The following is a 24,991-nucleotide window of genomic DNA, read 5'->3' as shown; positions in this document are numbered from 1 at the left end:
GAAGAAACCAGTGGCTTTCTTAGTTTACAAGAATCTTCCTTTACAGAGCTTAAAAATCAAGTAAGGATGAGTTTTAATATCACAATCATATTGTGTTTATAGGGTTGCTCAAAATTTCACATAAACAAGTAGATAATTTGTCACACCCCGAGCTACCCGCAGACGCGGACACGGAACCTAGGACCACAAGTGATCCCAAGCTAACCCTGCTAACATGATTATGAGCATACTAAACTGATGCGAAAGCTAAATCATAATTTATAATAGAAAGATGGGGAATACCCATATGCTAAAACTGATATAATTTGAAGGCTGATGAGTTTAATACAATGAAATTACTAACTCAACAATAAGCTGAAACTAACTATGTTTGACAATATCCTCTAAACTAGACTAGAAATACTGGGACAAGCCCCAGCTAAATCTAGCAAAAATTGAAACTAAATGACTGAAAAAGAAGCTCATAACTATTGTCCTTGGAGAATGAGGACTCACCACTGAATCTGCTAAAATGGAGATCTGGAATCGATCTATGTGTGTTCTGGATGTTGAGAACCTGAACCTACATCACGAGAAGTGTAGTGCGCGTATGCGTTGAAGGGTACTGAACATGTACAATAGAATAAAGTTGAAATAAAACATAACTAAACAAGCAGAAAAGCAAATATAATAATTTGCAAATGATATAGAGAATTCTGATCTAACTGAATGCAATGACCAATTTATACCATGTTGAAACTAAATACTGAATATACTGATAAATGGTCAATGCAATAAAGTATGACTGACTGTGGGAGCTACTATGAAACGATAATAAAATCACATGAGATAATGTGGAGTCCGATGTATACGCCCCATCAAGAGGACCCAATATACCCTGCCAAAGGTATAAAGGCATGATGGCTTGATGACTAAGGTGATGCCCACAGAGGGGACTTACAACCTACTTAGCTAGTCTTTTCTGAGACTATTAGGTACGCTGAACCCTAGTCCACTCGGTATTATGCTACTCCAATTTATTTATATAGTTAACTGATTTTGTTTTAATTTCTTTAAATATTAGATAGCTAAAAATTGAACATGCAAATTGGAAAGGCAACATTTAATTTGATAATGATGCATTAAAAACTGAAGAATGTATAACTACATAACTGAAATATCTTACCTAGCATGTGTAATTCAAGAACTAAAGAAATACAAAGCTATAGTTTTGAATTTGAAGCGATAATCTGAGTAAAAACATAATAATCTGATTTGGAACATATATTTTAACTAAATCTTGAAGTTCTATTGTAATTCGAGGAACCCTAGGTTTAAACATGATAAGAAAATCAAGAACTGACTGAAAACTATGGACCCTATGGGTGAAAGGAGCCCATTAGTGAAATACCACATACTTGGTGATGAAATTCACGGAAAAACCCTAGATTTTGTGGCTGGAATTACTGGAAACTTGTTGCTTTCTTGAACTAGGGTTCTTGATCTTTTTCTCCTTTCTTGCTTCTAATTTTCTTACTTTTGATTAATGATTTTGACTTAAGTAAGTTTTAGTTTTGTTTCTAGGCTTAAACTGACATAAATCTGATGATATAGGGTCAAAATAATGTATCTTAAGGTTTAAACGAAGTGGGAAAAGACCAAAAGACCCCTGGGTTGATTTCTGTCGAACCAAATGATGGCATGGACAGACGGTCTGTCGTATGATCGACTGTCCATCGTTTAGGTCCGTAGGTTGGGTTTGTTCGACCGGCCTTTACTAAAATGGGCATATAACTTTTTACTCGAGGTTTGATTTTAGCAAGGTTGATGTCTATGGAAAGCTAATCCAATTATCTATCTTTTGTAAGGTCATGGGATACCTAATTCAATTTGTGCTAAGATTTATGACCGTGAAGTTCACCCATCTGCCTTTTTCCCCCCTAAATATATGCTAAATCCCACCAACGGTCAGACCTACAGACCGTGGGTCCACCTACAGACCATGCTCGTCATTCATGATTCTTGTCAGAGAGTGGGTAAATGGGGTGTCGATCGACGGTCACAGACCAAGGATCATAGTCTGACTTACGAACCTTAGGTCAGTCCGTCGATCAGAACTTAACCAAATTTTCCTAGTATGAGATTTTGGGGGTTTTGACCCCATTGTAAGATGTGCTGGCAGACCGTGAGTCAGGCTACGGTCCATCGATGGAAACCATCGATGCACCTGTAGATTTTTCTGGAAAGCTGGTTTTTGATCTATTTTGGATACGCGGTGTTACATAGGTTAAGGAAACAAGTATGCACAAAGAACCACACTTTACCAGAACTTCTACGGAACCTTCTTCAATCATTACAATAAATAAAGAAGGACTCTGTCCATTAATCAGTAGGCAGTCCTTCTTGCGCTCATCAAAAAGTGCTTCCATCTTCTCCTTATGTAAAAATATTTACTCAACAACTTCGAAATCCTACAAAGTATTAGAAAATATAAATTAGAAGTTTAAGTTCATAATAATACTAAAAAAATGGATGAAATGGTGGACAAAGGCATAATAAAATGTCAAAAATAAACAATGTAACACTAAGAAATTTTTTAAGATTCACTTTGATTGTCCAACCCCCTTTTTCCATCTTTCGACTACCTTTGTATTTCAAGAATAGACCCTTTTAGTCTAGTGTCGTAGGTAAATATCCACTGTGCTGCAGTACACAATTTATTTTTTAAAAAAAGAACTTTAAATGCAAAAGCAACTAACAAAGGGGGAAAATCAAAATTCCATGGAGAGAATAGATTGAATCTTGCTATGTAGTATACAGATATAATAAGCTCATAAAAATAAAAGTAAAATAAGATGTTGAAAAAAAAATTAATCATGCGCATACCATTCTTCAAAGATCCATTCTATTTGTTTTACCAGTCGTCAACGTAATTACATGCTATCAAGCACAAATTATATTATAAATGAATAGTCTAGAATTGTACCGATGAGAACATAACCCCCTAAAATCATCTAAATATCATAAAAAGATACATGTTTTTTCCCTTAGATCCAATTTTTCATGTGGAGAAAAGATTATGGACAAAAATTGGCACAAACCGAAGAGTTAGAAAAAATACTCAAATAAATTTTGTTTTTCCACAACTCATGGAATAACATTAGATTGCTTTTAAAAAAATGAATTAATTTGGAAATATATTATGAGGTATCATAGACACATCTAAAACCTCTAGAGCTTTCTGTTATTCTAGATCATATTGATATTACGTCACCGTTTAGCTTTTCACTTAAGTTTTGGTGATCAGTATTCTCATAGAAGTTGACATACTGATGAAAATCTATTAACTGTTTTGAAATATTTATGTACATTATTTGGAGTAAAAATTCATACACATATTGATCGTTAAAATAACCAACTATGTTAAAGTTTGTTTAACATTAGTCTGTAGTCAAATGTTCATTGTGCTTTAAATCATGATCTAAATTCGAATATGAAAAAGAATCACTACAATAAATAAGATTTATAGGTGCGAAATTATTAGCTACGCCATCAAATTGTCACTAATTATTCACTTTTAGCGACAAAATTCACTTTTCGTGCTTAAATATATGAAACACATACTTTTAGTGACGAAATATAAGAATTCGTAGCAAAGTTTTGTCCATTAAAATTTCCCACCAAAAAATTATTTGGCGTCATTTTGTTAAGTGGTGTTAGTCACGAATTTAAAGTTATTGGTGACACATTGTTTCGTCTTTAATAGTGTATGTAATTCATGACAAACTACGACATCGTATTTGTCACTAATTATTCACTACACCATTTTAGGTCTACGACAACACTAAATCTGGACAACGCTTATAAAGTGTTGCCTAAAATACTTTTGGGGACGTTTTTACACTGTAGCCAATGATTTTGACTTTTAGTTTCACTAATATTAGCAACACTTCTAAAGTGTACTCCTTAATGGGATAACCTACACTTTATAAGTGTTGTTATAGTTGGCAACAACTATTTACATAAATGGCCACACTTTTAAAGTGTGTTATTTTTATAATTGTTAATACAACACATGAAAAATGTGGCCTTAGTGTTTTCCCCAAAATTTTATATTCCCTCTGACATTTTAAAATTAAAATTTGATCTCCCTCCATTTTTATTTGGCCAAAAAAATAAAACATTAAAGAAATATTAAACAGAATAAAACATTAAAACAATAAAAAGGGCAACATTCCTGAAACTTCAGCTGAAACTTTCACTTTCAGTTGAAGAACACGTTTTTGTCCAGAACTGAAGAACCCATTTGCAAGAACTAAAAAAGAGGATCGAAGAACGGAAGAAATCGATTTTCGTCACAAATTCTATCAAAGTTCAGTTGAAGAACACCATTTTCAGCCGAAAAGTCAAAGAGCAATGCGATTCCTCTAAAGCGAACTGAAGAAGACGATCCTCCTCTCAGAGCTTCGTTGTTCAAGATTGGAGAGCTGAAGAAGCCGATTTTCTTCAAAGATTCTTGGGTAAACTGTTGTTCCATCAGATTTCCTTTTGAAAGTTGAAAGAAAATGCTTCACAAATCAACTTGCTTCATATCTTAAAGCTTTAGGGTTGTTGGAATAGAGTTTATCAGGTAAGATATTTTATCTTCAAAAGTCTAAATTATAGCTCTAAGATTTTGATATTCTTTTGTGTCAGTCAAAAATTAAAGTTAGGGTTTTTATGACTTGTGTTATTGATACGAATTTTATTGATTTAGGGAGTTTAATTTGTAGTTGTATGACGTATAAATGGGCAGATTATCTTTGACAGACTAATTTTTTCTCTTGAATGTTGAATGTAGAAGCTGAAGCTAAGTCAAAAGTATCTGAAGAACTGAGTTGTAGCTAAGTTATCTTTCTTCGAAGAACTGAAGTGTTGAAGCTGGCAATACCGATAATATTTTGTCCCTAATATAGATTTCGTCAAGCGTAAGTAGCTACTCTACATGAATTTAAAAAAGTTTTAATGTATGTTTTAATGTCACTGTTTTTTTAGTCTTTTTTAGTCTTCCTGAGTTCATGATTGTGCTCGTCTTAATCTTGGTTTGTTCCTTTGTTAACAACATTGATTCTGTCTTGTAGCTATTTGCTGGTAAAATTTTTCTTTTTTCGACTACATGTCTTGAAGTGTCTAGAAGTCATTTTGTTGTTTGTCTAGTGCATTTTTCAAGTATACATCAGAAACATTAGTTCAATATTGCTTAGTTGTTTTGGGATCACCTCGTAGTATGAATTTGTTAAACTTGCTTTGTAGGTTGAGTTGCACTATATAGAAAATAAATCATATGCCTTAGAGATTGGAGATATAAGATATATTTTTCAAGTCTTGAACGGGTGGAGAGGGAGCAGTAACTTGTGAGAGTCTTTTCTGCTAACTATTACTAGCAATAACAGAATACAAGTAGAAGATTTGTTTTTGTGGTATGGACAACTTGTTGAGTTTTGGATATTGTTTAAAGTGAGGCTTGCTTCATCTAAGTTTTAGAAGAATTAGGAGAAGTTAGTGCAAACAAAATGGAGAGAAAGTTTTGAATGATGCTAAAATCTGTCCTATTTGATGAGTTAGATGCAACAAATGAGAAAATAGCTTGTAGCTTTCCATTTCATTACATGTCATCTTTTAAGACTGCATATTCTGCTATCTCCTGTTGTTCTGTTCCTCTTTAATATGAATTTGTCATACATACATAAAGCTTACACTTCTGCTCCTTCGCATGTTTTAACTCTTCCAGCCAAGGACATATTTAAAAATGAGAAATTTTGGGTTGTTCCTTACACTTCTGCTCCTCACGATTTTCTTGTTGAATAGTGAATTCAAAAGCTCTTATTATATGATTCATGCTATGTTACTTACCTAGTACTTATTGGATATCTGTTTTATAGTTTGAAGGTTGATCCACGCTGATCTTACTTGCGACTTGTACCATTCCATGGATCAGATGAATTGATTGAAAAAATAATAATGAAATATGACTTGACAAGTGTAGCATGTGCTAATGAGCTAATCATCTCATTTTAGTATAGTGAGGTCAGTTTATTCTCCATGTCTTTTTATGTAAACATGAATATATAACTTCTTGAATGTCTTTAATTTATAGGACACATAGTAGAAATAAGGTATTAAAACTAGCATCTCTCACTTTTAGGACATGAAGTAACTCATCAAGTATGTAAAAGAATACTGAATTAAAATAAGTGATAGATACAACATTTAATATTATCCATTTCCTTTATCAAATTATGTGAAAGTTTCTGCTTTGTCACGATATATGTTTGATATGATATCCATTTCCTTTATACAGTCAATGGCATAGTGACAAAATTTTCTATAGAAAATGCGATGAAGACTAGGATAGTAATTGCAGATAGAAAGATACATATATTGGGATCGTTTTTGAACATTAAGATTGCTAGAGATTCACTTTGTAGTCTCATTTATGGGGTCTTCCTCTAGTAAGGTTTATTACAAGGTCAGAGTTGTTATTGCCGAGTCGAGATGCTTTGATTTTTCTTCTTTTATTTATAGGATGTTTAAGTATCAAAGTTTGATTTTGTTTGAAATTATTGGATCTTGAGATTTTGACCAAGTTATGTCTTTTTCAAAAGATGAATACTTTAAGTATGGAGTGATTATATGTGTACTAGGCGATGACCATATAATTTTTGTTTCATGGTTATATCTTTGTGTTATCTTATATATGCTAATGTTATATAATTATTCGTACTTCTTATGTGGTTTGTTAGACTATAATATGATTATTTCAATAAGATTAGTTAGGTTGTCAGTGCACATTGTGGTTTGAAGACTTGATTTTATTTTTGATAACAGACTTAAACTTTTTGATTGCTTAACTACTCATCTCAGAGCAAATTAGAATAGTTTGAGACCATTTTGTTGGTGTCTATAATTTTCAGAATTATTGTGTGGATTGTTCTGGTCTATGTTTCTTCCCTACTGTACATTCCAGATATGCTCATAAGAGTCTGTGTTTCTTCCCACTTTATATGGTAGATATGCTCATAAGACAACACATCTGCATAGACATATTTTTTTGTGAAGTAAGAAGGATGTCATTAATAAAGCATCAAGTAGATGCACAGATTACAAAAGAATGATTTTTCTGTGTCAAGCAAATAATTAACAACAGTGATGATAAATTCTAGGTAAGAATCCACACGAAATACGGGAGAGAGATAAACACAACAAAAAGAGTACTCAAACATCCTACTATAATGGTAATCCAACTGAAACAATTTTTTTTGTGTCAAGCAAGAGTATTTTAGAATAAATAATCTGAAACAAAAAAATTTAGGTGTCAACTTAGTTCTCCACATTAATTTCCATGGACATTGATTAGTTAAGGTCTTCTGAGAGTTTTTTCGAAGGTAGAATGCTTTAACTGAGTAGGATTTGTCCCTGCTATGTCTCCAGATCAGTTTGACCCTGCATCGACTATTGATTGCACTAGTCTGAATGGTAGGCATAAGGCTAAAAACCTTTTCCAACTGCCAGTCATTAATATTTCTACTTAGGATCACTTTCCACATATTTTCTTCCCTGTACTGCGACATGGTTGAGTCTGGATAAGATTTAATCTGAAAAATGTTTGTAAAAACATTCATTAAAGGAGTGTTTCCTAGCCAACTATCTTTCCAAAACTGACAGATTCTTATGTCACCGTTATCCTTTTGTAACATCTATAAATTTTCATGGTGTTATGTTTGACATTCTTTTGCTTAAATTCAGTGGTAAATTTATATACAGGAAGGGCACTTACCTTGACAGATCTTCTATCCTGGGTATCCTTTATCAATGTGACAGAGAGAATTCTCCAACCAGAATTTGTGTTCCTTCAAGGGGAGTTTCTTGTGATTCTTGACTGTGTAAGTTTGGGTTTGTGAACTTTCCAGCTAATTTACTACTAAAGCTTTCTGTTTTTTGGTTTAACAGTATTTGACATGTAGTTTTTTCATATAGGTTCATGACATCAACCCTATAGTACTTCTCATCTGTTGATGCACTCTTATTGTAACCTTTATTAGAAAAAATAGTTACATTCTGTCAGCTTTGAGTGTGGTAATGTTGCAAGAGTTGTTCTTGATAACTTGGATTGAGTTATTCATGTTGATTTGAGTGTATTTGCCAATCTTTCAAAAACTTGTTAAGCTTTCATGTCTAACAATTTAATTGTTGGGAAAATGCCCAACTTGTTGAACATGTAAAGAATCTGTATTGCATTTGCAGGTTTCTGAAATTGTTGGAAAAATGCCTAACTTGTTAAACTTGTAAACTTGTAAAGGCTTTTTGGTTTGTACTAAAACTTTTTTGTGTACTGCATTTGCAGGTTTCTAAAATCATATTTTCCTTGTTCCCCTTTGTTTTTGTTCTTCCTATCAGCCTCCATGTCTTTGCTCAATATCAAATTGTGAATGTCAGCTCCCAGTTACTGCTTAGGCAGGAACTAGGAGAGCTAGTCTCTTGAGGTCTTTTTTTTATGTACAAAATTGGAAAATTTCATTCAACATGCAGATTTTTTATGTACATGCTTAGCTAATTCAACAGGTTAAAAAGACAAACAACAGTTTGAACTTCTTCAATCTCTTCTTCTTTCTATCTCCGACAGCTGCAGTGCTGTTCTTTGTTAGCTTCTTTTCGTCCTGTGCATTATGTTCTGCATGAGATATCTCGGCTATGCGAGTTTTTTCAGCTGCTGGCCTTTTCTCAGCAGGCTTTTTCTCAGCTTTTCGTGCAATCGTGGGAAGAGAAAGGAAAATTTTACAGATGCTCTGAATGGATTTTGATATGATGTGTGTCTGTTATATCTTTGTGTTTAAAATACATGCAGTAATCCATAATTCACGTGATTATAAATGTTCTATATGATTTGCGTATATATATTGATTTGGATTGGTTGGCTTACAATGAATACTCTCCAATTATGCACTTTCACATTTATTTCACTTACTTATAAATTTATTTTCAATGTGCAGGAAAATGCCGGTAATTGAATTTGAATTGTGGCAGAAGTAAACTCGATCTATTTTTTGTAGTGAACGCTGAAGAGTTTTTGTACTATTGTCATATACATTAGTATGCATTTGGTATTTTTGGAATTTATTGATATTAGAGATCTTTAAGAAATTACTTTCTAAGTTTTTGAGTTTTTGAACATGTTTCTTGAAGTTTATTTGAAATATATTGCTTCGATTTAATTCTGTGATCATATACTGAATATGTTCAATTAAATAGTGTTGCTCTAGATGAGATATAAAGTTACACTTTGTAAGTGTTGCTCTATATGAGATATAAAATTACACTTTATAAGTGTTGCTATATATGAGATATAAAAGGCAACAATTTTTGAAGTGTTGCGCTAGATGACCTATAAAAGGCAACAGTTTTAAAGTGTGACCAATATAACTGCAAAGGCAACGCTTTTAAGTGTACTATAATAAAATATAGGTGTTGTTAATGCATCACTACAAAGCGTGGCCTTATACTTCTTTGGTTACGCTTTATAAGTGTAGCCAAAAGTGGTGACATTTAATAAGTGTTGCCTAATGTCAAAGGTTACGCTTCTTTTGGCCACCCCCTAAAAAGTGTTGCCTAAAGTCCAAAAGTGTGACCTTTTATCAAAGGCCACACTTTTTGCTAGTTTAGGCTACACTTTAGTGGGGTGGCCGTAGGCCTAAAATGGTGTAGTGATTCAATTTTAGTAACAAAATTTACTTTTAGTGCTTAAATATAAGAGACACATACTTTTAGTGACAAAACATAAAAATCAGTAGCAATGTTCTGTCCACTAAAATTTCCCACAAAAAATCAATTGGCGTCATTTGTTAAGTAGTGTTAGTCACGAATTTAAATTTATCAGTGACACATTATTCGTCACAATGATGTATCTAATTCATGACATAATATTTTGTCTTCTAATTTATAAAATTTTGGACACAAATAAATTTTATCTAAAATATATTGTTACAATATCGATAAATTAGAGTTCATAGTTAAATATAATAAATTTTATCTATGAAAATTTATATTTAATTATGACATTTATTTTGTCACTAATAATATACATAATTGGTGACAAATATTATATTGTCTCTTATCAATTAATTATTTAGTGACAACAAAAAAATTATCCCAAAATATGTAAGGTGTTAAATAGCAACGACTTAATATTCATACATTGCGAGTTGATATTAATGCATCGCGGAAAGTCATGCATCGCGAGTTAATATTAATGCATCGCAAAAAATCATGTGTCGCGAGTAGATATCCATGCATTGTGGGAAAAATCATGCATCGCGAATTGATATTCATGCATCGCGAAAAATCATGTATCGCGAGTCGATATTCGTGCATCGAAGAAAATCATGCATCGCGGGTTGGTATTAATGAATCACGGAGATGTTCATGCATTGTGGAAAATCATGCATCGCGAGTTCATATTTATGCACCACGAAAATTCATGCATCGCTGAGATATTCAAGCATTGCGAAAAATCATGCATCGCGAATTGATATCCATGCATCGTGGAAATTCATGCATCGCGAAGATACTCATGCATTGAGGGAAAATTTCATGCATCGCGAAAATTCATGCGTTGCGGAAAATCAGGCATTGCGGAGAAGAAGTTACGCATTGCAAGAGAAAATCCACGCATCACGAGAAGATATTCATGCATTGCAAGAGAATGAATTCACGCATCGCGCAAGAAATATCATGCACTACAATAAAAGCAAATCGTGCATTCCAAGAGAAATATTTACCCATCAACATCAACTGCATCTTTTATTTGGCACAAGAGTAAACACCAAGAAAATCATCGAAGACGACATCAAGGAAAATATCAGCACACTGCATCAACTTTTATTTATTTTGACATCAAATGAAGAGTACATTCAAGATTACATCGCAAGCATAAGACATAAGTTTTATTTTCTTTACGTCCAACTGAATGGAGTTGACGTCAAATATCGAAGGAGAACAACTAAGTGTCAACATGGTAAAAGATACTATTGCCCATTTTAATTGAATTTTTATGCTAATGATTTTAGCTCACTCTTTGTCGAGAGCATCTGGAAGGATGAATTCTCCAAAAAATAAAAAACCACAGGTGTGGACGACATCAAAATGTATGCAACACAACGTGGAAATTTTTCTTAGCAGCAAACTAGGACATAGTCCAAAGAGGAATGTCAAACTCTTAGGACGCGAGCAGAGGAGCGACTTCCACCACAATCAAATCATAAGGCATGTGAGTTTTTTTTCTAATTTCTTGGCTTCGGTCTCGCATCCATTTTGGTCTCTGTCGGAAGCAAGTTTCCAATTCAAGTGACAATACACCAAGAGTTTTGGAAATTATGTCCATGTAATTTCTTAATTATGGGTGCGAAGTGCACCTCATTCATGGCTAAGAGTTTATAGGCTTCCTTTTCATACTAGAATTAATTTGTCATTTTTCCAAAACCAAGTGTTATCTAGCATAATAGATCTCCTTTTCAACCAATCGGGTCAAACAACAAACAACCTGATTCCTTAAGTTTAAGGATATGTAGGCAGACTAAATGTTGAAAACTCGGTTGTATTCCAACATTCGCTCATTAATCTTATTCTTGAGCATTTTGGTCCCTTCATAATTCGACATGGAGATGACTTTTGAATTCTCTCAAAATCATGCATTCAATCGAGCGTATTAAACTACAAGTAGCCTGAATTCTCATATAGCCTGAGATATGTAGAAATTCATTTTTGGAGTTCGTCCATAACTCTTAAAGTTCGTAAAAAATCCCTCTCCGAAAAATTAATATGTTGGGTTTTGAAGGGTGTGAATTGAAAATGAAGAGTTGCAACTTTTATAAAGAGTTGTGACTTTTATGAAAGGTTGCGACTTTTATAAAGAGTTGTGACTTTTATGAAAAGTTGTTACTTATATGAAAATTTGCAACTTTTATGGAAAGTTGTGACTTTTATGAGTGATGACGACCTTTCCGAAATATTGTGACTTTACCAAAGGTTTGTGACATTTCCAGTAAGGAACAATAAGAACCTTTTTGCACTATCCTTTGTTTTATGAATTCAGAGATTTTTCTAATTTTATTAATATATAGAATATAGAATTTTTGAGACTTCTACTACTACTAAATCTAGTATTCTAAGTGTACTTTGTTGCCGTTGAGTGGCTCGCTGACACCAGCGTTTTGAGTATCAATACACAGGTGATTGATATCATTCTACCCTATGAGGACATATTCCAAATCAAACCTCGGATACTAGAGGGGAATAATTTCCTTAAGGGACATTGTGCATTCAGTGGGCTTGATATTCTTTCTATTTTTCCAAATTCAGGTATGTATTACAAATTTTAGATTTGTTAATTAATTTAATATCTTCTATTCTTTTGTTCTTCATTTGTTCATTAAACTTTGGTAACTTCGTGTTTCTGCAAAGTTTGTTGAAATCAGTAAGATTCTTTAGACACATATTAACAATAATTCTTCTTTAAGAAAAATATTTCGTATATTTTTTAATTTGTTTCTGATTTTAGTTTCAATTTTCTAGTTGTGAAAATGTTCTTAAACTTTTTTGTCTTACAAAGTGCTTCAAAGTTTTGTTTTAAGTATGTTAGGAATACATCATGAACAATAATCTTAAGGAAATTATTATATGGTTAGTAGTTTTTGTTTTCTACTGATCGAGAGAATCTGATCATGGAAGTAGAAGATGAATGCTTTACTTCTCCATAATTTGTTGATTTGTTTAGCAAGGTCGAAGTGAGAATGTAACCGAAAAAGTTTTATTTTGGTATTCTAATTATAGATGTAACATTCTTATTATTAATTTAAGGAAGAAAACAGTATCTAAAGGTTAACAATTTTGATATTTATCATGTATTCCTTTGGAAAAAGTTCTGGATATCGTATGGTTTTCGAATCAATTTTCCTTTGCAAATAGTGTTGCCTTTAAAATTCACTAGTTTGCAGAGTGAGGTATGCATATTTTTGTTTGATAAAATACTATGTCAAAATATTATAGTTGGAAGACTATTTGAAATGAAAAAAACATTTCTATGTGATAATTTAAGAATATATTTTATTCTGTTTGGATTAAAAAAATTTATAGTTTTGTACTCCCTGTTAATTTGATTATGTATAATTGTTGTAGAATAAATAACTTTTGTAGTTTTCTACTCTGAATAAATTTCACTTTGCAATTGCTTTGAAGAATATGAAACTTCACATGGTAAGTCATTGTTGTACTTTTTATGTTATATGAACTTCGTTGTTAAATAGAAAAAAAATGTACAAAATTTTGTCTTTATTGTTTGCATTCTAAACACTAAGTGGTATGTCTACTTGTGATAGACGAGAAAGACCATCGAGTTAGAGTTGGTGTGTTTGTGTCTCTATGGAATGAACTTTGACACTATGTAAAGATTGTCAAAGAGAATCGATACTCTATAATTCTTTCGTAGAATAATATTTTCAAAAGAGGTTTCATATTATTAATGACATTTTGAGAGTCTTGAAAATATGTGAAAAAACTATTTTCAAATACTTGAAAAATATTTTTGAGATCATATTTAAAATATGGGAAATCCTTGTTCATGATTAGACTTCACGTCTAATTTAACTTTGGAGCAAAAGATATGAAATTCAATGATACTTTTGTATTATTTTAGACCCACAAATATCTTGGAGTATATTTGGTATTGTGGTTGTTGAGTTTCTTTATTACTACGATATGGTATGACTAGTATGAAACTACCAAATGAAATATATAATTGTTCAAAATAATTGTGTTCTTTTATGAAAAAGTATCACTTAAATGTTGTATTTTTCATGAAAAGATATGTCTAATATAAAAGTATTTGCATTGACATGGATATTGGTGAATAGTCATTTGTTCTATTTTTGTAACATAAATATTTAAACTATATTGCCTTTATTGGACCCGAAGAAACTTTTTTAATGGGTAGTTCTATATCACAAAATTGAAAGTTATGGAAAGGTCCTTCTGAAAAGGATATTTGACAAGGTGATGACTCTAAACAATGTTTGTATCACACAAAATTGTAAGAAATAGGAACGAAATATTAGTGAGGAAAAAGCTATATCACGAAGAGCTTTTCGAACTCAATTTTTTTAATTTATTCTTACTTGCTTGAGTCAATGTTTGTGACATGAACACTTGGGGCATGTCAATTACAAAATCTTGTAAGGAATACTGATCAACTTAGAAGTTTTGTCTTACTTTGAGTACAATAAATAAAAATGTCAAGTTTTTGTGGAATCTAAGTATGTTGAGCATTCTTATAAATTTGTTGAAAGGAATTCTAATACCTTAGAAATTATTTACACTGACATTTGTGACGTGAAGTTAACACCATCTCATGGTGGAAAAAAGTATCTCGTAACTTTTACTGACAATTGCATTAGAAATGACTATATCTATTTGTTGAATGGTAAGGATGAAGCAATAAAAATATCTAGACAATGAAATATTGAAGTTAAAAATCAGTGTGGAAAAAAAAAGAAGTTATAAGAATGGAGAGTATAGATATCCTTGTGCAGAAACATGTTTGGAAAGTGAAATTATCGATCAAACTACTGTCCTAATCACCTCAATCTAATGAAAAAGCGAACTTTGAAAGAAATGATGGATGCATTACTTATAAGTTCGAGTTTACCACAAAACTTGTGTGGAGGAACTATCCTTAATGTAAAAAGAAACAACAAAAAGTTTTGTCTTTTTAGAGAAAGTGATTTTGTTTGTTCAGGATACAATCTTTTCCATATGAGAAATGGAAACGAAGGAAATCCAACTTGAAATATTTCAAAGTGTGGGTGTCTAGCCAAAGTCCAAGTTCCTATTCCTAAAAGAATTAAAAAAGGACCTACGACAGTGGACTGTAAAATTAGACTTGAGTAGTCTAGAGAAGGGTCTAAAAGGCCTAGAAAAGAAAAAAGGAGAAGTTACTTAATAAAGAGATTCAGAGGCGTAGTAAATGTCAAATGACATTTACTTTCTATATATATGATTTTGTAACATTTTCTTGTGCTTTTGTAGACTTATCCATTAAAAAGATGATGTCAATAGTGAGATTGATGCAATCTTAAGCAACCATATTAATTGGAAGTTGATTGATCTTCTTTCAGAAAATAAACTTTTGGGTTCAAAGTGAATTTTTAGAAGGAAAATAACAGTTAACGAAATCGTTGACAGATTTAAAGCAAGACTTTGTCTTAAAGGCTTTAGACAAAAATAATGTTTTGATCTTGTCGATATATATACTCATTAATAACTAAATTACATCCATTCGGATGCTAACATTATTAGTTGTGGTATATGACCTCCAAATTCATCAAATGAATATGAAAACAACTTTCTTAAATGTGAATTGGAGGAAGAAACTTACATGGACCAACCAGAGGGTTTTGTGGTTCCTGGTAAATAAAAGAAAGTGTGTCAACTTGTTAAGTCACATTATGGACTAAAACAAGCACCCAAACAATGACATAATTTGACCAAACCATATTGGCAAATGGATTTAAGAATAATGGAAGTGATAAATGTGTTCACATTAAAATCATAAGGTCATTGTTTGTTTGTACATTGGTGATATGTTATCATCAATAGAGACACTAATGACATAAATGCTACTAATATGCTATAAAGCAAGTTTGGAATGAAAAATATTGGAGTTGCTGATGCGATTTTAGATATAAGAATTCATAGAACTACATAATGTTTAGCATTTTCACAGTCATTGCATTGAAAAAGTACTTGATTAGTTCAAATATTTGGAGATAAATATTGTCAAGTCTCCAATAAATATGAGCTTTGCATTTCAAAAGAGTGAAAGCAAAAAAGTATTACAATTGGATTGTGCTAGAGTTTAGGAAGTATGATGTATATCATGTAGTGTGTGCGATCAGATATATCATTTGCTATTTTACACTGAGTCAGTTCACAAGTGATCCCAAATAAATTCATTAGATGGTAATAAATAGAGTTTGGAGTATTTAAAATAATACTTAAAACTATGTCATGCATTACAACAATATCCAACAGTATTGAAAGGATATAGTGATGCAAATTTGATCATCGGACAAATAAAGTAAAATCCACTAGTTGATATGTATTTACTCTTGGTAGAGGAGCAGTCTCTTAGAAATATTTCAAAAGAGACATGTATCGCTAGCTCTACAATGATCTCTGAGCTAGGTGCTCTAGATAAGGTCAGTGAATAAGTTGAAAGACTCCGAAATTTCTTGATAGATTTTCTATTTTGTCCCAAACCATTGACATTATTATTCATACACTTTGACTGTCAAAATGCAACAGGTAGGGCATAGAGCATGAAGTGTAACGGAAATTCTTGTCATATGTGACATAGACATGATACCATTAGAAAAATACTCTCTAGTGGAATTATCACAAATGACTATGTAAAGTCAAAGGATAATATGTCGGATCCACTTACAAAAAGGCCTAACTAGAGAGAAAGTTGAAAGATCATCTAAGGGAATGGATTTATGGCTTAGGACAAATCATTATGGCGGTAAATATATCTAGACCATTGAAGATCCCAAGAGCTAGATTCAAGGAGAAAAACAATGTTGTTAATGACGGTTATGCATTGTCAACAAACTCAATCCATTCTCATGATGAAGACAATGCTCAGGGACAAGGATACAACATTAAAGCTAGTTAATGAGTTAATAAAGCTTAATGGTTTTAATAATTTGCTAAGTTTGGCATAGTTGACCAAATAGTGTATCTACGCGATAACACTGTTGGGAATCACCTACGCAAGTGTAAAGTGTAAGTCGTTTCAAAGAAAATTATTGTCAAAAGTCCATCTATCTATACACTCATGAAACCAGGAGGTGTTCATGGCTAAAACGAACACAACTATGAGAACTATAAATGGTAAAGGGTTAATTGTATAACATATGGTTGTCTAGGAATACACCAAAGCTCAACGATTCAATGATATAACATCTACCAATTGAGCTAATATATCCAACATATGTTCACTACGGAAATTTCACGGGGAAACCTACTTATCCAGATGCAATTAAATCTTGCTTGTAAAGTACACATACTTGTCCGTTTTTTTGTCTTGGATTCATTCCCCATTCATGCGGGGGGTTGTTGGGTTTTAAAAGGTGTGTATGGAAAATGAAGAGTTGCGACTTTTATGAAGAGTTGCGACTTGTATGAAAGTTTGCGACTTTTATGAAAAGTTGTGACTTTTATGAAAAGTTGCGACTTTTATGAAAGGTGACGACCTTTTCGAAAGATTGTAACTTTTCCAAAAGTTTGTGATCTTTCCAGTAAGGCACAATAGAACCTTTTTCGCACTACCCTTAGTTCTATACATTGAGGGATTTTCTCTCATTTTATAAATATATTGAATATAGAATTTTCTGGACTTCTTCCACTACTACTAAATCTAGTATTTTAAGTGTACTTTGCTGCCGTTGAGTGGCACGCTGACACCAGCATTTTGGGTATCAATACACTGGTGATTGAGAGCATTATACCCTGGGAAGACATATTCCAAATCAATCCTCGGATACTAGAGGGGAATAATTTTCTTAAGGGGACACTGTGCATTTAGTGGGTTTGATCTTCTTTATGTTTTTCCAAATTCTGGTATGTGTTACAAATTTTAGATTTGTTAATTAATTTCAGTTCTTCTATTCTTTGTTCTTCACTGGTTCATTAAACATTGATAATTTCATGTTTCTGCAAAGTTTGTTGGATCAGTAAGATTCTTTAGACACATATTAACAACAATTCTTCTTTAAGAAAAATATTTTGTATATTTTTCTATTATGTTTCTGATTCTAATTTCACTACTAGTTTTAATTTTCTAATTGTGAAAATGTTCTTAAACTTTGTTTCCTTACAAAGTTTTGTTCTAAGTATGTTAGGAATACAAGATTAACAACAGAATATGGGGTCAGTCAAAATTGGCTTGGTCAATTTTATTTTCCTCGAATATCTTGCATCAATCCATGTAAAATGAGGGAGTTGTTGACACCCAATTTTGACCCTCCCCGATGGTAATTAATTATCGAGTTCCTTAACTTTTAAATTATTTAGAATAGCTAATTTTATTAAATCAGAACATTTTTTAAAAGTTATTTTTAAATAGTTTTGTCGCTCTTTTATAGTTTTAGAATAATATACATATGTTTTATATAATTTGGTACATAATTAGTATAGTTTGTGAACATTACAAAACCGTCAAAAATGATTTTGTTAAATATTTGGTTAATTAGTCCACTTATATAATAGCTTATATCTCAATTTATTTAGTTTATAATTAAGTTAATATTTTATTTCGTTTGGATTAAGAAACTCGTTAATTAATTAATACTAATTTATCTTATTTAAATTTCTGCCGAACTCACGAGTTTTCATCCCATTTTGACTAAGTTTAATTAGCTTGCCCGAATTCATAATCGCTAAAGTTATTTCCTGATTTCAGTTTAACTTATAACCAAAATTTGGGCCTTTTTTTTTTTTAAAAAAAAAAATACCAAATCGACCAATTCTCTTTAACTTTTCCATCCCACTTTCTTCCAAACCTTGGGACTAAATTTGGGTCTCTCCTTTTTAAGCCGGCCCAACGCAGAAATAATTCTTCCAGCCCACTCCCAGTTAATCCCCAGACCCGACCCAGCCAGAAACCACGTGAAGTTCCCAGACGCGATCAAGCGGCGTCAAAAGGGGAAACCCAGAACCACAACAGTCCCAGCAGTAAAAGATGCCTCCTAATTTCACGGCAATAGACGGTGCAATACAGGGAAAGCAGCAGTAGAAAAACGCGTACAGCAACACGCAGTATGCTCTTTGTCTTCTTCCTCCCGTGTCGCTTTCGTCCTCGCAGTCGCAGTAGCAGAAGAGGCACACAGGAATCGTCCTTCTGACTGTGAGATGAAGCCACCTCGGTCATCAAGGACGCTCAATGATCCCAATCGTCCATCCTCCTTTCCCGTTTCGGAAGGTTTCAAATTTCAGAGAAACTTGTTCATCCTTTTTGGTGAATGGTTTTGGGAGTTCAAATTGGAATTGGGCCCCCTTTCACCCGATTATTATCCGTTCCCCCCACCCCAAATCCAACCGTCCCCTATATAACGTCTTCTCCTTGTTCACTGAAAGGGGAGGGGAATTTTTTTTTTTTGTAGACTTTAGTCGAACTTTTTGAGGCAGAAAGCTGAGAAAAATAGTGAAAGAGTAGCGAGACAGTGAAAGAATTGTTTAAAGTTCATTCTCCAGGAAAATCAAAAACTTTAGTTTGAAGTTCTTAAAGGGTTCTGGGATTCAAAGTCGATTCAGACATCTTGGTTCGTTGGTCGTGTCGGAATTTGACGTTCACGAAACTATCCTTTGGGTGTTGAAGTTCGCTATTTCCTTACTCGTTGCTGTCACAATTATGCTGCCCCTCTAAAGGTAATATTCATTTCTCCTCAAAGCATCCCTGGCCCTTAATGTGTTGATCTTGAAAGTGTGAAGCTGTTTACATGATAAAATGCGGGGGGGGGGGGGGGGGAGGGGGGGGGGATTTTTTATATCTCCTGACTCATCGTGTGCTGCAAATTAACAGTGATGAACCATTATTGTTGTTTATTTTCATTTTTGAGATGGCTTAATGCTCATCTGGAGCCTATATTGTTGCTTGTGTCTTCATGGAATTCACGGTTTGTTATGCTCGTCTTAAGTCCTTATTGTTTCGTCATTATTTGATCTTCTTTATTGGTAAACATGATCATGTTACATTAAGTATTCTGAGTGTATAAAAAAACATTACTACATTGTCGTTTTCATCTTTTCAAGCTTGCCTTAATTGACTTCTCCTTACATATCAGTATATAGATAGATTCGTGTCAAATATTAGAGTTTTCTTATGATTAAAATTTTTTTCTTTGATATAAGAACCATGTTCTGTTTTTTACGCACCTCTTCCTATTTTATATGTTAGATATTTCTCTGGTTATTTGAAAAGGTTTGACTATACTCGTTGTCTTCATTATCAAAGAACTTGAGGTTGAATCTAGTGATCTTGTTTATTCTTTCTTTCTTTTAACATGCTCCCATAGTTTATTGATGGTCTGTGCAGTCTATCTCTAAGGTAAGTGATTTTAAAATTGCGTTAGTCGCATTTCCTTGTCTGTATATACATATATATGCTAAGTTTTTTTTTTTTTTGACATGATAAGAGTTGCATTGACTTTACAGTACTATCCTCTCAAGCTGTTAAGAATCATCTGTCATTTTTTATGCCATAAAAATACTCGTTCTGCATATGCTCATATTCAATACGTTAAAGTGATGACTGTTGCTACTGTGTTTAGTTTCTAGATACCACCAATCTGTCCTTTTAACGTCTCTTTATGTTTCTAGACCACCCTTTGACTTAAATTTTAACTTCCTCAGGATGTTTAGTTTGGATTTTCTTTGCATCTTAACACACCCTGATAGGACATATCTCTGTTGCTAAGCCTCTTCGTAGCGTCAAGTTCTGTTTTAAAATAATAACAATAATAGTTATAGTTATATCATTTGGTTGTCTTATATTTTAACAAAACAGTAGCATGATTTTAAGCCCATAGCCACTACTTGCATGTTTAAGTTATTCAAAGTCCACATTCCAGTAGCTCGTTTTTGTCTAAATTGTTAATTGTTCATTATTGTCGATCAAAAAATATGTATGCCTTTTATCCTATGTGATCACTGCCCCCTCCTCCCTAGCTTATTTTTGTTATTTGATGTCACCTTCATTTAACCTTATCTTGTCTTGTAAAGCTAGACTAAGTCCATTTGAAATTGTAAAGTATGTATGCACTACCTTCTCCGAGTCTTTGAAGGTTCCTTCTTCCCGCATTTCGTTGGGATGAGCCTTGTAGGCTCAGTTATATATTTTCTATCGAGTCAAGCCATAAAATGACGTACAAGTCTCGAGGATTAAAGGATTGAAAGGGGTCGAACAAATTGAAGGTATTGGGTCCAAAATTTTTATTTTTGAAAGTGTTGTATTTTGTTATTTTTAGGCCTAAGCATTTTAAAGTTCACTTATTATTATTTTGCTAGTTCTTAGGACAGGTATGATGGGCCTAAGGCTCAAAAGTGAAAATGGGTCCAAATATCGGTCCAGGCGGACAAAAACCGAATTTGGACCCAACTCGCTCTGTCTCCCTCTTTTACTTTATTGCTTATATGTTTTGTTATTTTTGTCGTTGATCTTAGTGTTAAAAACTTGAATTCCCCGCAAGACGTCACTTTGTTTTAAACGATTCAGCTAAATTGATAATAATTAAATGGATTTAAATAATAATAAATAAATTTTACGAGTTAAAAAAGAGCTCACTTAGATCGTAGGCTAATATTTCCTTTTAGCAAATTCCAATTAAATTTCTTAATTCAGATAAAGTTAAATTGGTAGCCAAATAAGTTAATTGTCGAATAATCGTGAGTTAGTGAATATTTTAGGTGCTGTATAAACCTTCCTAAAATATAAATAAGATTTTCCGAATCCCCTCATGGTTTTCAATCGATTTTCAGTTTAAATCTTTTGAAAACTAAAATTTTCTTGATTTTTCTCAAAAATTAAGTGGTAACTCTAAACAAGCCGAAAAACTTAAAACTTATAAAAACATTTTCTTTCCGTTAATAAAACATATAGGGTTGCTCAAAATTTCACATACACAAGTAAATAGTTAGTTTAAACTAAGTTGAAGAAACAAGCATACACAAAGAACCACAATGTACCAGAACATCTAATAAAGCTTCTTCAATCATTATAGTAAAGAAAGGACCCTTTCCATTAATCAATAGACAGTCTTTCTCGCGCTCATCAAAAAGTGCTTCCATCTTCTCCTTATGAAAAATATATTTCCACAACAACTTCTAAATCTTACAAAGTATTCGAAAATATAAATTAGAATTTTAAGTTAATAAAAGGGAAAATGCACAAGTACCCCCTCAACCTATGCCCAAAATCTCAGAAACACACTTATACTATACTAAGGTCCTATGATCCCCCTGAACTTATTTTATAACTAATTTTCTACCCCCTTTTAGCCTACGTGACACTAGTTTAAAAAAAAAGTCAACCATCGTTAGACCCACAAGATAGTGCCACGTAAGTCAAAAAGGGGTAAAATATTATTAATAAAATAAGTTCAGGGGGTAATAGGACCTTAGTATAGTATAAGTGTGTCTTTGAGATTTCGGGCATAGGTTAAGGGGGTACTTGGGCATTATCCCTTAATAATACTAACAAAAATAATGGATGAAATGATGGACAAAGGCATAATAAAATGTCAAAAATAAACAATGTAACTCTTAAGAAATTTTTTAAGATTCACTTTGATTGTCCAACCCCCCCTTTTTCGATCTTTCGACTACCTTTGTATTTCTAGAATACATCCATGTAGTTTAGTGTCGTAGGCCAATATCCAATGTGATACTGTACACACAATATGTTTTTAAAAAAATAGATCTTTAAATGCAAAAGCAACTAACAAAGGGGGGAAATCAAAATTCTACGCAAATAATATATTGAATCTTGATGTGTATATAAAGCTATAATAAGCTCATAAATATAAAAGTAAAATAAGAAGTTGAAAAATAAATGAATCATGCACATACCATTCTTCCAAGATCCATTCTATTTGTTTTACTAGTCGACAACGTAATCACATGCAATCGAGCACAAATTACATTATAAATGCATAGTCGAAAATTGTACCTATGAGAACATAACCCCTAAAATGTTCTGAATGTCATAGAAAGATGCATGTCTTTTCTCTTGGATCAAATTTTTCATGTAGAGAAAATGATTATGAACAAAAGTTGCACAAATCGAAGAATTAGAAAAATACCCAAATAAAATTTGATTTTTTCTGCAACTCATGGAATAATATTAGATTGCTTTTTTAAAAAAAAGACTGCATTAATTTGGAAATATATTATGAGGTATCATAGACACATCTACAACGTTTAGAGCTATCTGTTTAGCTTTTCACTTATGTCTGGAGATCAATATTCTCATAGCAGTTGACATATTGATGAAACTATATTAACTATTTTGAGATATTTACGTACATTTATTGGAGTAAAAAATTCATACAAATGTTAATCCTTGAAATAATAAATTATATTTAAGTTTGTTTAACATTAGATCTATAGTCAAATGTTCACTGTGTTTTCAATCATGATCAAAATTCAAATTTGAAAAAGAATCTAAGATAATCAATTAAGGAATACTTGTTTAGAATTACTTAAGTTGAATATTAACAATAAAAATTACATAACATATATATGATTTTTTAATAGAAATAAAAACTTATAACACCAAGGATTCTATATATCATGCAAGTACACCAACTTATAGAAAATTATGTCACATAGACAATGGCACCACATGTAAAAATAAAACCCCAACCGAATGTGCTCATACATTGAGTAATAGGTATCTTCTTTCATCAAATGGATGTTTTTAATGTCTTTCTACAAGGTGATTTGTTTAATATGATTTACATGGATTTACCTCAAGGATTTCAGAGCCAGGGGGAGAATTAGGCATTATGCAGGCACAAGAAATCATTGTATGGGTTAAAATAAGCACATAGGCATTTTCAACAAAGTCAATATGATCATTCTCTCTCTACTAAAAGGGGCGCAAAAGGTATATCCATTGTCTTAGTCTATATTGAAGAAACCAAAGATGCATTACATAAAGCATTTAAAATGAAGAACATGGGAGAGTTAAGATATTTTCTTGCCATTGAATTTCCTAGGTCCAAGGAAGGAATTCTAATGCATCAAAGGAAGTATGCATTTGAATTGATTTCTGAAACTGGCCTTGGAGCAGTAAAGCCCGCTATAACTCCTATGGATATTAATGTGAAGTTAACAACTAAGGAGTATGGTGATCATGTTTTCAGAGGCACTAATCAAGGAGAACCTATTGTTGATCAAGGATATAATCAAAGACTCATCGGTAGACTTCTATATATTACCATGACTATATATGATAGCTCATTTTGCGTTCAGAATCAACCAGGCCAAGGGGTCTTACTATCCATTAATAAGAACAATGCGATAACAACCTACTGTCATGCAATAAAAATGGGAGATTCTCTCATCATTTGGAAGTCGAAGAAACAAACAACATTCTCCAAGAGCCCAGCTGAAGCAGAATACAGAAGCTTAGTTTCCACTGTGGCAGAGATAGTTTGGATAGTTGGGCTAATAAAGGAACTTGGTATTGGTGTTACTCTTCCCGTCAAGGTATCTAGTACCATTTAAAGGACTAAACATAGATTGTCATTTTTCATTGGAAAAAGGTTATTAAAGGAAAGATTTAAACTAACTAGATTCCAAACTTGAGGGTTTAAAGTACCTAACATGAGGGGGAGTATTGAAGAAGGAGTTACTTAAAGTCCTAAAGGGTCTATGTGTAATTAGATATAACTATACGATTAACTAATCGGTTAGGAGTTTGTTAAATTAGTTAATAGTTAGTTAGGATTATAGTGGTCCAAACACCTCTATAAGTTGTAATGATTAGCTCATTTAAACAATGAATTCAATTCTAATGAATATAGAATACTCTGATTCGCAAGATCTTCTTCTTCTTCTTTTACTTTTTCTTCTTCCTTTTCTAGCCTAATCATCAGGAGTTCACCTCAATTACTGTACTTTTTCAAACAATGACATTTTTTAATGGTCTCATTTGTTTTTTATTTTTAAATAGATCCATTAATTACTTGAATCACTAAACTAAATAACTAAAAAACTAATTTTCTCTTAATTCAGTAAACTACACATGTTGGAAAGAATTCAAAGCCAAATAAATCATGCTTCAACAACAGTTTAATTTATTATGTTGTTTGTATAAATCAAAAAGTAATAACTATGTCTCTCGCAATATTGATTTTTGAGA

General features: G+C 32.4%; 2 long non-coding RNA genes across 2 annotated transcripts; both read left to right on the top strand.

Annotated features, from left to right (window-relative positions):
- Positions 1–4,222: 4,222 nt before the first annotated feature.
- Positions 4,223–9,141, top strand: LOC104647607 (uncharacterized). The gene is made up of 5 exons (XR_002027780.3): positions 4,223–4,609; positions 4,820–4,946; positions 5,901–6,045; positions 7,783–7,901; positions 9,009–9,141. It is a non-coding gene; the product is annotated as an uncharacterized lncRNA (long non-coding RNA).
- Positions 9,142–18,594: 9,453 nt separating this feature from the next.
- LOC138348604 (uncharacterized) lies at positions 18,595–24,670 on the top strand. The gene is made up of 2 exons (XR_011221376.1): positions 18,595–23,731; positions 23,844–24,670. It is a non-coding gene; the product is annotated as an uncharacterized lncRNA (long non-coding RNA).
- Positions 24,671–24,991: the final 321 nt, after the last annotated feature.

This window comes from Solanum lycopersicum, chromosome 5 (genome assembly GCF_036512215.1).
Source record: "Solanum lycopersicum chromosome 5, SLM_r2.1".
NCBI lineage: Eukaryota > Viridiplantae > Streptophyta > Magnoliopsida > Solanales > Solanaceae > Solanum > Solanum lycopersicum.
The sequence above is the reverse complement of the archived record's forward strand: the minus strand, read 5'-3'. Positions and strand labels throughout refer to the sequence as shown.